The sequence below is a fragment of the Nerophis lumbriciformis genome, linkage group LG08, assembly GCF_033978685.3.
Source record: "Nerophis lumbriciformis linkage group LG08, RoL_Nlum_v2.1, whole genome shotgun sequence".
Taxonomy (NCBI): Eukaryota; Metazoa; Chordata; class Actinopteri; order Syngnathiformes; family Syngnathidae; genus Nerophis; species Nerophis lumbriciformis.
The window spans coordinates 43,722,852-43,737,925 of record NC_084555.2 but is presented as its reverse complement, the minus strand read 5'-3'; positions in this window follow the sequence as shown (position 1 = coordinate 43,737,925).

The window sequence follows — 15,074 nt, the reverse complement described above, 5'->3', positions numbered from 1 at the left end:
TGTCATTATGGGTAAAACCTAATTTTTGTAATTGTAAACCTTACCAAAATACCAGATTCTGGTAAAACTCACATAGATACAATATTACAGGCATTTTTAGACATAATGTATGTTTGGTTTTGGAGTTATATTTATATAACTTTCATATTTAGTATGACAGTTATACCATCATATTAAATAAAAAAAACTAACTTGTGTCTTTATAAACCTTACAAATTATTTGTTTCCAGTAAAACTCACACTGATACATTTCTCCAGGCATTATTAGCCATTTATCATGTTTGGTTTAGGAGTTATGTTTAAATAACTGTCATATCAAATGTTGCAGTTATACTGTCATTATGAGTAAAACCCAAGTTTTGTATTTGTAAACCTTACCAAAATACCTGATTCTGGTAAAACTCACATAGATTAAATATTACAGGCAGTTTAAGACATATTGCAAGTTTGGTTTAGGAGTTTTGTTTTGGAATTATGTTTATATAACTTTCATATTTAGTATGACAGTTATACCATGATATTGAGTAAAAAAAAAACTAACTTTTGTCTTTACAAACCTTACAAAATATTTTTTTCTAGTAAAAATCACAAAGCTACATTTCTCCAGGCATTATTAGCCATGTATCATGTATGGTTTAGGAATTATGTTTAAATAACTGTCATGTTGAGTGTGGCAGTATACTGTCATAGTGAGTAAAACCTAATTTTTGTATTTGTAAACCTTACCAAAATACCTGATTCTGGTAAAACTCACATAGATACAATATTACAGGAATTTTTAGACATAAAACCTGTTTGGTTTTGGAGTTATGTTTATATAACTTTCATATTTAGTATGACAGTTATACCATCATATTGCGTAAAAAAAACAAATTTGTGTCTTTACAAACCTTACAAAATATTTTTTTCCATTAATATTCACAAAGATACATTTTTCCAGGCATTAATAGTCATTTTGCATTTGTTTTTTTAGGAGTTATGTTTAAAAAACTGTCAAATTGAGTGTGGCAGTTATACTGTCATTATGAGTAAAACCTAATTTTTGTATTTGTAAACCTTACCAAAATACCTGATTTTGGTAAAACTCACATAGATTCAATATTACAGGCATTTTTAGACGGATTGCAAGTTTGGTTTTGGAGTTATGTGTATATAACTTTCATATTTAGTATGACAGTTATACTGTCAAATTGAGTAAAAAATAACAAACTTGTAATGTTACAAACCTTAGAAAATATTTTTTTCCAGTAAAATTCACAGAGATACATTTTTCTCGGCATTATTAGTCATTTTGCATGTGTGGTTTAGGAGTTATGTTTAAATAACAGTGAGATTGAATGTGACAGTATACTGTCATAGTGAGTAAAACCAAATTTTTGTATTTGTAAACCTTAACAAAATACCTGATTCTAGTAAAACTCACATAGATTAAATATTACAGGCATTTTTAGACGGATTGCATGTTTGGTATTGGAGTTATGTTTATATAACTTTTACTTTTATTATGACAGTTATACAAACATATTGAATAAAAAAAAATTTGTATTTTGTAATTTTTGTATTTATAAACCTTACCAAAATTCCTGATTCTGGTAAAACTCACATAGATACAATATTACAGGCATTTTAAGACATAAGGCATGTTTGGTTTTGGAGTTATGATTATAGACATTTTTCCAGGCATTATTAGCTATTTATCATGTTTGGTTTAGGAGTTATGTTTAAATAACTGTCATATCAAATAATTTCAGTTATGAGTAAAACCCAAGTTTTGTATTTGTAAACCTTATCAAAATACCTGATTCTGGTAAAACTCATATAGATTCAATATTACAGGCAGTTTAAGACGGATTGCAAGTTTGGTTTAGGAGTTTGGTTTTGGAATGATGTTTATATTACTTTTATATTTACTTTGACAGTTAAACCATCATATTGAGTAAAAAAAAAAAAAAAAAAAAAATTTCTAGTAAAACTCACAAAGATACATTTCTCCAGGCATTATTAGCTATTTAGCATGTTTGGTTAAGGAGTTATGTTTAAATAACTGTTATTTTGAATATGGCAGTTATACTGTCATTATGAGTAAAACCCAATTTTTGTATTTGTAAACCTTACCAAAATATCTGATTCTGGTAAAACTCACATAGATTCAATATTACAGGCATTTTTAGACGTATTGCAAGTTTGGTTTCTGAGTTATGTTCATTTAACTTTCATATTTAGTATGACAGTTCTACTGTCATATTAAGTAAAAAAAACTAACTTGTGTCTTTACAAACATTATACATTTTTTTTTTCCAGGAAAACTCACAAAGATACATTTCTCCAGACATTATTAGCCATTTTGTATTTGTGGTTTAGGAGTTACAATATGTTTAAATAACTGTCAGATTGAATGTGACAGTATACTGTCATAGTGAGTAAAACCTAATTTTTGTATTTGTAAACCTTACCAAAAATGGTAAAAATCACATGGATACAATATTCCAGGCATTTTTAGACATAATGCATGTTTGGTTTTGGAGTTATGTTTATATACATTTTTCCAGGCTTTATTAGCTATTATCATGTTTGGTTTGGGAGTTATGTTTAAATAACTGTCAGATTGCATGTGACAGTATACTGTCATTATGAGTAAAACCTATTTTTTGTATTTGTAAACCTACCAAAATACCTTATTCTGGTAAAACCCACATCGATACAATATTACAGGAATTTTTTAGACATAAAACATGTTTGGTTTTGGAGTTATGTTTATATAACTTCCATATTTAGTATGACAGTTATACCAACATATTGAGTAAAAAAAAACTAATTTGTATCTTTACAAACAAAATATTGTTTTCCAGTAAAATTCACAAATATACATTTCTCTAGGCATTAGTAGTCATTTTGCATTTGTGTTTTAGGAATTATGTTTAATTAACTGTCATATTGAGTGTGGCAGTTATACTGTCACTATGAGTAAAACCTAATTTTTGTATTCGTAAACCTTACCAAAATACCTGATTCTGATAAAACTCACACATATTCAATATTACAGGCATTTTTAGACAGATTGCATATTTGGTTTTGGAATTATGTTTATATAACTTTCATATATAGTATGACAGCTATATTGTTAAATTGTGTAAAAATACACAATTATTTACACAATTTAAATACCTGCTATAGGGTGTAGCAGGTATTTTTTTCAGTAAAACTCACAAAGATACATTCCTCAAGGCATTATTAGCCATTTTGTCAGATTAATTGTGACAGTATACTGTCATTATGAGTAAAACTAATATTTTGCATTTGTAAACCTTACACAAACAACTGATTCTAGTAAAACTCACATGGATACAAAATTATAAGCATTTTTAGACATAATGCATGTTTGGTGGCAGTCAATGTGGCAGTTATACTGTCATTATGAGTAAAACCTAATTTTTGTATTTTTCAACCTTACCAAAATACCTGATTCTGGTAAAACTCACATAGATACAATATTACAGGCATTTTTAGACATAATGCATGTTTGGTTTTGGAGTTATGTATATATAACCTTCATATTTAGTATGACAGTTATACCATCATATTAAATAAAAAAAACTAACTTGTGTCTTTATAAACCTTACAAATTATTTGTTTCCAGTAAAACTCACAATGATACATTTCTCCAGGCATTATTAGCCATTTATCATGTTTGGATTAGGAGTTTTGTTTAAATAACTGTCATATCAAATGTTGCAGTTATACTGTCATTATGAGTAAAACCCAGGTTTTGTATTTGTAAACCTTACCAAAATACCCTATTCTGGTAAAACTCACATAGATTCAATATTACAGGCAGTTTAAGACAGATTGCAAGTTTGGTTTAGGAGTTTGTTTTCGGAATTATGTTTATATAACTTTCATATTTAGTATAACAGTTATACCATCATATTGAATAAAAAAAAACTAACTTTTGTCTTTACAAACCTTACAAAATATTTTTTTCTAGTAAAAATCACAAAGATACATTTCTCCAGGCATTATTAACCATTTTGCATGTGTGGTATAGGAGTTATGTTTACATAACTGTCATATTAAATGTGGCAGTTTTACTGTCATTATGAGTAAAACCATATTTGTGTATATGTAAACCTTACCAAAATACCTGATTCTGGTAAAACTCACATAGATACAATACTAAAGGCATTTTTAGACATAATGCATGTTTGGTTTTGGACTTATGTTTGTATACATTTTTCCAGGCATTATTAGCCATTTATCATGTTTGGTTTGGCTCTCTGAGCTGCCACCTTAATGTGGTAGAGGAGTTTGCGTGTCCCAATGATCCTAGGAGCTATGTTGTCCGGGGGCTTTATGCCCCCTGGTAGGGTCTCCCAAGACAAACTGGTCCTAGGTGAGGGATCAGACAAAGAGCAGCTCGAAGACCTCCATGAAATATAAAAACCAAGGACCCAGATTTCCCTCGCCCGGACGCGGGTCATCAGGGCCCCCCTCTGGAGCACGATGGCGAGCGCCTGGTGGCCGGGCCTGTCCCCGAAGAGCACAGCCCGAAGAGGCAACATGGGTCCCCCCTCCAATGGGCTCACCACCCATAGCAGGGGTCATAGAGGTCGGGTGCGATGTGAGCTGGGCGGCAGCCGAAGGCAGGGCACTTGGCGGTCCGATCCTCGGCTACAGAAGCTAGCTCTTGGGACGTGGAACGTCACCTCGCTGGGGGGGGAAGGAGCCTGAGCTAGTGCGCGAGGTGGAGAAGTTCCGGCTAGATATAGTCGGACTCACTTCGACGCACAGCAAGGGCTCTGGAACCAGTTCTCTCGAGAGGGGCTGGACTCTCTTCCACTCTGGCGTTGCCGGCAGTGAGAGGCGACGGGCTGGGGTGGCAATTCTTGTTTCCCCCCGGCTCAGAGCCTGTACGTTGGAGTTCAACCCGGTGGACGAGAGGGTAGCTTCCCTCCGCCTTCGGGTGGGGGAACGGGTCCTGACTGTGGTTTGCGCTTACGCGCCAAACCGCAGATCAGAGTACCCACCCTTTTTGGATTCACTTGAGTGAGTACTTGAGAGTGCTCCCCCGGGTGATTCCCTCGTTCTACTGGGGGACTTCAATGCTCATGTTGGCAACGACAGTGAAACCTGGAGAGGCGTGATTGGGAAGAATGGCTGCCCGGATCTGAACCCGAGCGGTGTTTTGTTATTGGACTTTTGTGCCCGTCACAGATTGTCCATAACGAACACCATGTTCAAACATAAGGGTGTCCATATGTGCACTTGGCACCAGGACACCCTAGGCCGCAGTTCCATGATCGACTTTGTAGTTGTGTCATCGGATTTGCGGCCTCATGTTTTGGACACTCGGGTGAAGAGAGGGGCGGAGCTTTCTACCGATCACCACCTGGTGTTGAGTTGGCTGCGATGGTTGGGGAGGATGCCGGACAGACCTGGCAGGCCCAAACGCATTGTGAGGGTTTGCTGGGAACGTCTGGCAGAGTCTCCTGTCAGAGAGAGTTTCAATTCCCACCTCCGGAAGAACTTTGAACATGTCACGAGGGAGGTGCTGGACATTGAGTCTGAATGGACCATGTTCCGCGCCTCTATTGTCGAGGCGGCTGATTGGAGCTGTGGCCGCAAGGTAGTTGGTGCTTGTCGTGGCGGTAATCCTAGAACCCGTTGGTGGACACCGGCGGTGAGGGATGCCGTCAAGCTGAAGAAGGAGTCCTATCGGGTTCTTTTGGCTCATAGGACTCCTGAGGCAGCGGACAGGTACCGACAGGCCAAGCGGTGTGCGGCTTCAGCGGTCACAGAGGCAAAAACTCGGACATGGGAGGAGTTCGGGAAAACCATGGAAAACGACTTCCGGACGGCTTCGAAGCAATTCTGGACCACCATCCGCCGCCTCAGGAAGGGGAAGCAGTGCACTATCAACACCGTGTATGGTGAGGATGGTGTTCTGCTGACCTCGACTGCAGATGTTGTGGATCGGTGGAGGGAATACTTCGAAGACCTCCTCAATCCCACCAACACGTCTTCCTATGAGGAAGCAGTGCCTGGGGAGTCTGTGGTGGGCTCTCCTATTTCTGGGGCTGAGGTTGCTGAGGTAGTTGAAAAGCTCCTCGGTGGCAAGGCCCCAGGGGTAGATGAGATCCGCCCGGAGTTCCTTAAGGCTCTGGATGCTGTGGGGCTGTCTTGGTTGACAAGACTCTGCAGCATCGCGTGGACATCGGGGGCGGTACCTCTGGATTGGCAGACCGGGGTGGTGGTTCCTCTCTTTAAGAAGGGGAACCGGAGGGTGTGTTCTAACTATCGTGGGATCACACTCCTCAGCCTTCCCGGTAAGGTCTATTCAAGTGTACTGGAGAGGAGGCTACGCCGGATAGTCGAACCTCGGATTCAGGAGGAACAGTGTGGTTTTCGTCCTGGTCGTGGAACTGTGGACCAGCTCTATACTCTCGGCAGGGTCCTTGAGGGTGCATGGGAGTTTGCCCAACCAGTCTACATGTGTTTTGTGGACTTGGAGAAGGCATTCGACCGTGTCCCTCAGGAAGTCCTGTGGGGAGTGCTCAGAGAGTATGGGGTATCGGACTGTCTGATTGTGGCAGTCCGCTCCCTGTATGCTCAGTGCCAGAGCTTGGTCCGCATTGCCGGCAGTAAGTCGGACACGTTTCCAGTGAGGGTTGGACTCCGCCAAGGCTGCCCTTTGTCACCGATTCTGTTCATAACTTTTATGGACAGAATTTCTAGGCGCAGTCAAGGCGTTGAGGGGATCTGGTTTGGTGGCTGCAGGATTAGGTCTCTGCTTTTTGCAGATGATATGGTCCTGATGGCTTCATCTGGCCAGGATCTTCAGCTCTCACTGGATCGGTTCGCAGCCGAGTGTGAAGCGACTGGGATGAGAATCAGCACCTCCAAGTCCGAGTCCATGGTTCTCGCCCGGAAAAGGGTGGAGTGCCATCTCCGGGTTGGGGAGGAGATCTTGCCCCAAGTGGAGGAGTTCAAGTACCTCGGAGTCTTGTTCACGAGTGAGGGAAGAGTGGATCGTGAGATCGACAGGCGGATCGGTGCGGCGTCTTCAGTAATGCGGACGCTGTATCGATCCGTTGTGGTGAAGAAGGAGCTGAGCCGGAAGGCAAAGCTCTCAATTTACCGGTCGATCTACGTTCCCATCCTCACCTATGGTCATGAGCTTTGGGTTATGACCGAAAGGACAAGATCACGGGTACAAGCGGCCGAAATGAGTTTCATCCGCCGGGTGGCGGGGCTCTCCCTTAGAGATAGGGTGAGAAGCTCTGTCATCCGGGAGGAGCTCAAAGTAAAGCCGCTGCTCCTCCACATCGAGAGGAGCCAGATGAAGTGGTTCGGGCATCTGGTCAGGATGCCACCCGAACGCCTCCCTAGGGAGGTGTTTAGGGCACGTCCGACCGGTAGGAGGCCGCGGGGAAGACCCAGGACACGTTGGGAAGACTATGTCTCCCGGCTGGGCTGGGAACGCCTCGGGGTCCCACAGGAAGAGCTGGACGAAGTGGCTGGGGAGAGGGAAATCTGGGCTTCCCTGCTTAGGCTGCTGCCCCCGCGACCCGACCTCGGATAAGCGGAAGAAGATGGATGGATGGATGGATGGTTAAGGAGTTATGTTTAAATAACTGTCATATCAAATAATGCAGTTATACTGTCATTATGAGTAAAACCCAAGTTCTGTATTTGTAAACCTTATCAAAATATCTGATTCTGGTAAAACTCATATAGATTCAATATTACAGGTAGTTTAAGACAGATTGCAAGTTTGGTTTAGGAGTTTGGTTTTCGAATTATGTTTATATTACTTTTATATTTAGTTTGACAGTTATACCATCACATTGAGTAAAAAAAAAAAACGTTTTTCTTTACAAACCTTACAAAATATTTTTTTCTAGTAAAACTCACAAAGATACAATTCTCCAGGCATTATTAGCCATTTAGCTTGTTTGGTTTAGGAGTTATGTTTAAATAACTGTTATTTTGATAATCGCAGTTATACTGTCATTATGAGTAAAACCAAATTTGTGTATTTGTAAACCTTACCAAAATACCTGATTCTGGTAAAACTCACATAGATTCAATATTACATGCATTTTTAGACGTATTGCAAGTTTGGTTTTCGAGTTATGTTTATTTAACTTTCATATTTAGTATGACAGTTATACTGTCATATTAAGTGAAAAAACTAACTTGTTTCTTTACAAACCTTATAAAAAAAAATGTTTTCCAGGAAAACACACAAAGATACATTTTTCCAGGCATTATTAGCCATTTTGTAATTGTGGTTTATGAGTTACAGTATGTTTAAATAACTGTCAGATTGAATGTGACAGTATACTGTCATAGTGAGTAAAACCTAATTTTTGTATTTGTAAACCTTACCAAAAATACCTGATTCTGGTAAAAAATCACAAAGATACAATATTGCAGGCATTTTTAGACATAATGCATGTTTGGTTTTGGAGTTATGTTTATACAACTTTTATATTTAGTATGACAGTTATACCATCATATTGAGTAAAAAAAAAAAAAACTTGTGTCTTTATAAACCTTACAAAAAAAAATGTTCCCAGTAAAACTCACAAAGATAAATTTCTCAAGGCATAATTAGCCATTTATTACTGTCATAATGAGTAAAAAACTACTTTTTGTGTTTGAAGCCTTAAAATAGCAAATGTTTCGAGTAAAACTCACAAGGATGCATTGTTTTAGGCTTTATTAGCCTATTTTGCATGTGTGGTTAGGAAATTATGTTTAAATAACTGTCAAATTGAATGTAGCAGTTATCTGTCATTATGAGTAAACCCCTAATTTATGTAATTGTACACCTAACCAAATTAACTGATTCTTGTAAAACTCACATAGATACAATATTTTTGGCATTTTTAGACATAATGCATGTTCAGTTTTGGAGTTATGTTTATATAACTTTCATATTTGGTATGACAGTTATACTTTCATATTGAATTAAAAAAACTAACTTGCCTCTTTGCAAAACCTACAAAAGATAATTTTCTAGTAAAACTAACAAAGATACATGTCTTCAGGCATTATTAGACATGTTGCATGTTTGGTGTAGGAATTATGTTGAAAAACATTTTTATTGCTTATTTCGCATTATCTCAGGATTTTAAGAACATTACTGTCATAATGAGTAAAAAATACTTTTTGTGTTTGCAAGCCTTTAAATAGCAAATGTTTCCAGTAAAACTCACAAGGATACATTGTTTTAGGCTTTATTAACCTATTTGCATGTGTGATTAGGAAGTTATGTTTAAATAACAGTTTAATTGAATGTAGCAGTTATACTGTCATTATGAAAAAAAACAAATTTTGTATTTGGAAACCCTACCAAATTACCTGATTCTGGTGAAACTCACATAGATACAATATTACAGGCAATTTTAGACACAATGCATGTTCAGTTTTGGAGTTATGTTTATACAACTTTCATATTTGGTATGTCAGTTATACTGTCATATTGTATTAAAAAAACTAACTTGAGTCTTTGTAAAACTTACAAAAGATATTTTTTCTAGTATAACTAACAAAGATACATGTATCCAGGCATTATTAGACATGTTGCATGTTTGGTGTAGGAATTATGATGAAAAACATTTTTATTGCTTATTTCGCATTATCTCAGGATTTTAAGAACATTACTGTCATAATGAGTAAAAAACTCCTTTTTGTGTTTGCAAGCCTTCAAATAGCATATGTTTAGAGTAAAACTCACAAGGATGCATTGTTTTAGGCTTTATTAGCCTATTTGCATGTGTGGTTAGAAAGTTATGTTAAAATAACTGTCAAATTGAATATAGCAGATATAATGTCATTTTGAGAAAAACCCAAATTTTGTATTTGTAAACCTTACCAAATTACCTGATTCTGGTAAAACTCACATAGATACAATATTATAGGCATTTTTAGACATAATACTTGTTCAATTTTGGAGTTATGTTTGTATATATTTCATATTTGGTATGACAGTTATAATGTTATATTGAATTAAAAAAACTAACTTGCCTCTTTGCAAAACTTACAAAAGATATGTTTTCTAGTAAAACATATGTTCACGCATTATTAGACATGTTGCATGTTTGGTGTAGGAATTATGTTGAAAAAACATTTTTATTGCTTATTTCGCATTATCTCAGGATTTTAAGAACATTACTGTCATAATGAGTAAAAAACTACTTTTTGTGTTTGCAAGCCTTAAAATAGTATATGTTTCGGTAAAACTCACATGGATGCATTGTTTTAGGCTTTATTAGTCTATTTTGCATGTGTGGTTAGAAGTTATGTTTAAATAACTGTCAAATTGAATGTAGCAGTTATCCGTCATTATGAGTAAACCCCTAATTTTTGTAATTGTACACCTTACCAAATTACCTGATTCTTGTAAAACTCAAATAGATTCAATATTTTAGGTATTTTTAGACAAAATGCATGTTTAGTTTTGGAGTTATGTTTATATAACTTTCATATTTGGTATGACAGTTATACTTTCATATTGAATTAAAAAATCTTAATTTGCCTCTTTGCAAAACTTACAAAAGATAATTTTTCTAGTAAAACTAACAAAGATACATATCTTCACGCATTATTAGACAGCTTGCATGTTTGGTGTAGGAATTATGTTGAAAAACATTGTTATTGCTTATTTCGCATTATCTCATTATTTTAGGAACATTACTGTCATAATGAGTAAAAAACTACTTTTTGTGTTTGCAAGCCTTAAAATAGCATATGTTTCGAGTAAAACTCACAAGGATGCATTGTTTTAGGCTTTATTAACCTATTTTGCATGTGTGGTTAGGGAGTTATGTTTAAATAACAGTCAAATTGAATGTAGCAGTTAAACAGTCATTATGAAAAAAAAAACAATTTTTGTATTTGTAAACCTTACCAAATTACCAGATTCTTGTGAAACTCACATAGATACAATATTTTAGGCATTTTTAGACATTAATGCATGTTCAATTTTGGAGTTATGTTTATATATATTTCATATTTGGTATGACAGTTATACTGTCATATTGAATTAAAAAAACTAACTTGCCTTTTTGCAAAACTTACAAAAGATATTTTTTCTAGTAAAACTAACAAAGATTCATGTCTTCAGGCATTATTAGACATGTTGCATGTTTGGTGTAGGAATTAAGTTGAAAAACATTTTTATTGCTTATTTCGCATTATCTCAGGATTTTAAGAACATTACTGTAATAATGAGTAAAAAACTACTTTTTGTGTTTGCAAGCCTTAAAATAGCAAATGTTTCGAGTAAAACTTACAAGGATGCATTGTTTTAGGCTTTATTAGCCTATTTTGCATGTGTGGTTGGAAGTTATGTTTAAATAACTGTCAAATTGAATGTAGCAGATATCTGTCATTATGAGTAAACCCTTAATTTATATAATTGTACACCTTACCAAATTAACTGATTCTGGTGAAACTCACATAGATACAATATTACAGGCAATTTTAGACACAATGCATGTTCAGTTTTGGAGTTATGGTTATATAACTTTCATATTTGGTATGACAGTTATACTGTCATATTGAATTAAAAAAACTTATTTGCCTCTTTGCAAAACTTACAAAAGATAATTTTTCTAGTAAAACTAAAAAAGATACATGTCTTCAGGCATTATTAGACATGTTGCATGTTTGGTGTAGGAATATTGTTGAAAAACATTTTTATTGCTTATTTCGCACTATCTCAGGATTTTAAGAACATTACTGTCATAATGAGTAAAAAACTACTTTTTGTGTTTGCAAACCTTAAAATAGCATATTTTTCGAGTAAAACTCACAAGCATGCATTGTTTTAGGCTTTAATAACCTATTTTGCATGTGTGGTTAGGGAGTTATGTTTAAATAACAGTCAAATTGAATGTAGCAGTTAACTGTCATTCAGAGTAAACCCCTAATTTATGTAATTGTACACCTTACCAAATTAACTGATTCTTGTAAAACTCACATAGATACAATATTTAGGCATTTTTAGACATAATACATGTTCCGTTTTGGAGTTATGTTTATATAACTTTCATATTTGGTATGACAGTTATACTGTCATATTGTATTAAAAAAACTAGCTTGAGTCTTTGTAAAACTTACAAAAGATACATTTTCTAGTAAAACTAACAAAGATACATGTCTTCAAGCATTATTCGACATGTTGCATGTTTGGTGTAGGAATTATGTTGAAAAACATTTTTATTGCTTTTTTTGCATTATCTCAGGATTTTAAGAACATTTCTGGCATATTGAGTAAAAAACTACTATGGAAGTATACTGTCACATTCAATCTGACTGTTTTTTAAACATAACTCCTAAATCAAGTTAAGATTTTTTAATTCAATATGAAAGTATAACTGTCATACCAAATATGAAAGTTATATAAACATAACTCCAAAACTAAACATGCATTTTGTCTAAAAATGCCTAAAATATTGAATCTATTTGAGTTTTACAAGAATCAGGTAATTTGGTAAGGTGTACAATTACAAAAATTAGGGGTTTACTCATAATGACAGATAACTGCTACATTCAATTTGACAGTTATTTAAACATAACTTCTAACCACACATGCAAAATAGACTAATAAAGCCTAAAACAATGCATCCATGTGAGTTTTACCGAAACATATACTATTTTAAGGCTTGCAAACACAAAAAGTAGTTTTTTACTCATTATGACAGTAATGTTCTTAAAATCCTGAGATAATGCGAAATAAGCAATAAAAATGTTTTTTCAACATAATTCCTACACCAAACATGCAACATGTCTAATAATGCGTGAACATATGTTTTACTAGAAAACATATCTTTTGTAAGTTTTGCAAAGAGGCAAGTTAGTTTTTTTAATTCAATATAACATTATAACTGTCATACCAAATATGAAATATATATAAACATAACTCCAAAATTGAACAAGTATTATGTCTAAAAATGCCTATAATATTGTATCTATGTGAGTTTTACCAGAATCAGGTAATTTGGTAAGGTTTACAAATACAAAATTTGGGTTTTTCTCATAATGACATTATAACTGCTATATTCAATTTGACAGTTATTTTAACATAACTTCCTAATCACACATGCAAATAGGCTAATAAAGCCTAAAACAATGCATCCTTGTGAGTTTTACTCTAAACATATGCTATTTGAAGGCTTGCAAACACAAAAATGAGTTTTTTGCTCATTATGACAGTAATGTTCTTAAATTCATGAGATAATGCGAAATAAGCAATAAAAATGTTTTTCATCATAATTCCTACACCAAACATGCAACATGTCTAATAATGCCTGGATACATGTATCTTTGTTAGTTATACTAGAAAAAATATCTTTTGTAAGTTTTACAAAGACTCAAGTTAGTTTTTTTAATACAATATGACAGTATAACTGACATACCAAATATGAATGTTATATAAACATAACTCCAAAACTGAACATGCATTGTGTCTAAAATTGCCTAAAATATTGAATCTATTTGAGTTTCACCAGAATCAGGTAATTTGGTAAGGTGTACAATTACAAAAATTAGGGGTTTACTCATAATGACAGATAACTGCTACATTCAATTAAACTGTTATTTAAAGATAACTTCCTAATCACACATGCAAATAGGTTAATAAAGCCTAAAACAATGTATCCTTGTGAGTTTTACTGGAAACATTTGCTATTTTAAGGCTTGCAAACACAAAAAGTAGTTTTTTACTCATTATGACAGTAATGTTCTTAAAATCCTGAGATAATGCGAAATAAGCAATAAAAATGTTTTTCAACTTAATTCCTACACCAAACATGCAACATGTCTAATAATGCCTGAAGACATGAATCTTTGTTAGTTTTACTAGAAAAAATATCTTTTGTAAGTTTTGCAAAAAGGCAAGTTAGTTTTTTTAATTCAATATGACAGTATAACTGTCATACCAAATATGAAATATATATAAACATAACTCCAAAATTGAACATGCATTAATGTCTAAAAATGCCTAAAATATTGTATCTATGTGAGTTTCACAAGAATCTGGTAATTTGGTAAGGTTTACAAATACAAATTTTTTTTTTTTTTCATAATGACTGTTTAACTGCTACATTCAATTTGACTGTTATTTAAACATAACTCCCTAACCACACATGCAAAATAGGTTAATAAAGCCTAAAACAATGCATCCTTGTGAGTTTTACTCGAAACATATGCTATTTTAAGGCTTGCAAACACAAAAAGTAGTTTTTTACTCATTATGACAGTAATGTTCTTAAAATAATGAGATAATGCGAAATAAGCAATAAAAATGTTTTTCAACATAATTCCTACACCAAACATGCAACATGTCTAATAATGCCTGAAGATATGTATCTTTGTTAGTTTTACTAGAAAAATTATCTTTTGTAAGTTTTGCAAAGAGGCAAGTTAAGTTTTTTTAATTCAATATGAAAGTATAACTGTCATACCAAATATGAAAGTTATATAAACATAACTCCAAAACTAAACATGCATTTTGTCTAAAAATGCCTAAAATATTGAATCTATTTGAGTTTTACAAGAATCAGGTAATTTGGTAAGGTGTACAATTACAAAAATTAGGGGTTTACTCATAATGACAGATAACTGCTACATTCAATTTGACAGTTATTTAAACATAACTTCTAACCACACATGCAAAATAGGCTAATAAAGCCTAAAACAATGCATCCATGTGAGTTTTACCGAAACATATACTATTTTAAGGCTTGCAAACACAAAAAGTAGTTTTTTACTCATTATGACAGTAATGTTCTTAAAATCCTGAGATAATGCGAAATAAGCAATAAAAATGTTTTTTCAACATAATTCCTACACCAAACATGCAACATGTCTAATAATGCGTGAACATATGTATCTTTGTTAGTTTTACTAGAAAACATATCTTTTGTAAGTTTTGCAAAGAGGCAAGTTAGTTTTTTTAATTCAATATAACATTATAACTGTCATACCAAATATGAAATATATATAAACATAACTCCAAATTTGAACAAGTATTATGTCTAAAAATGCCCATAATATTGTATCTA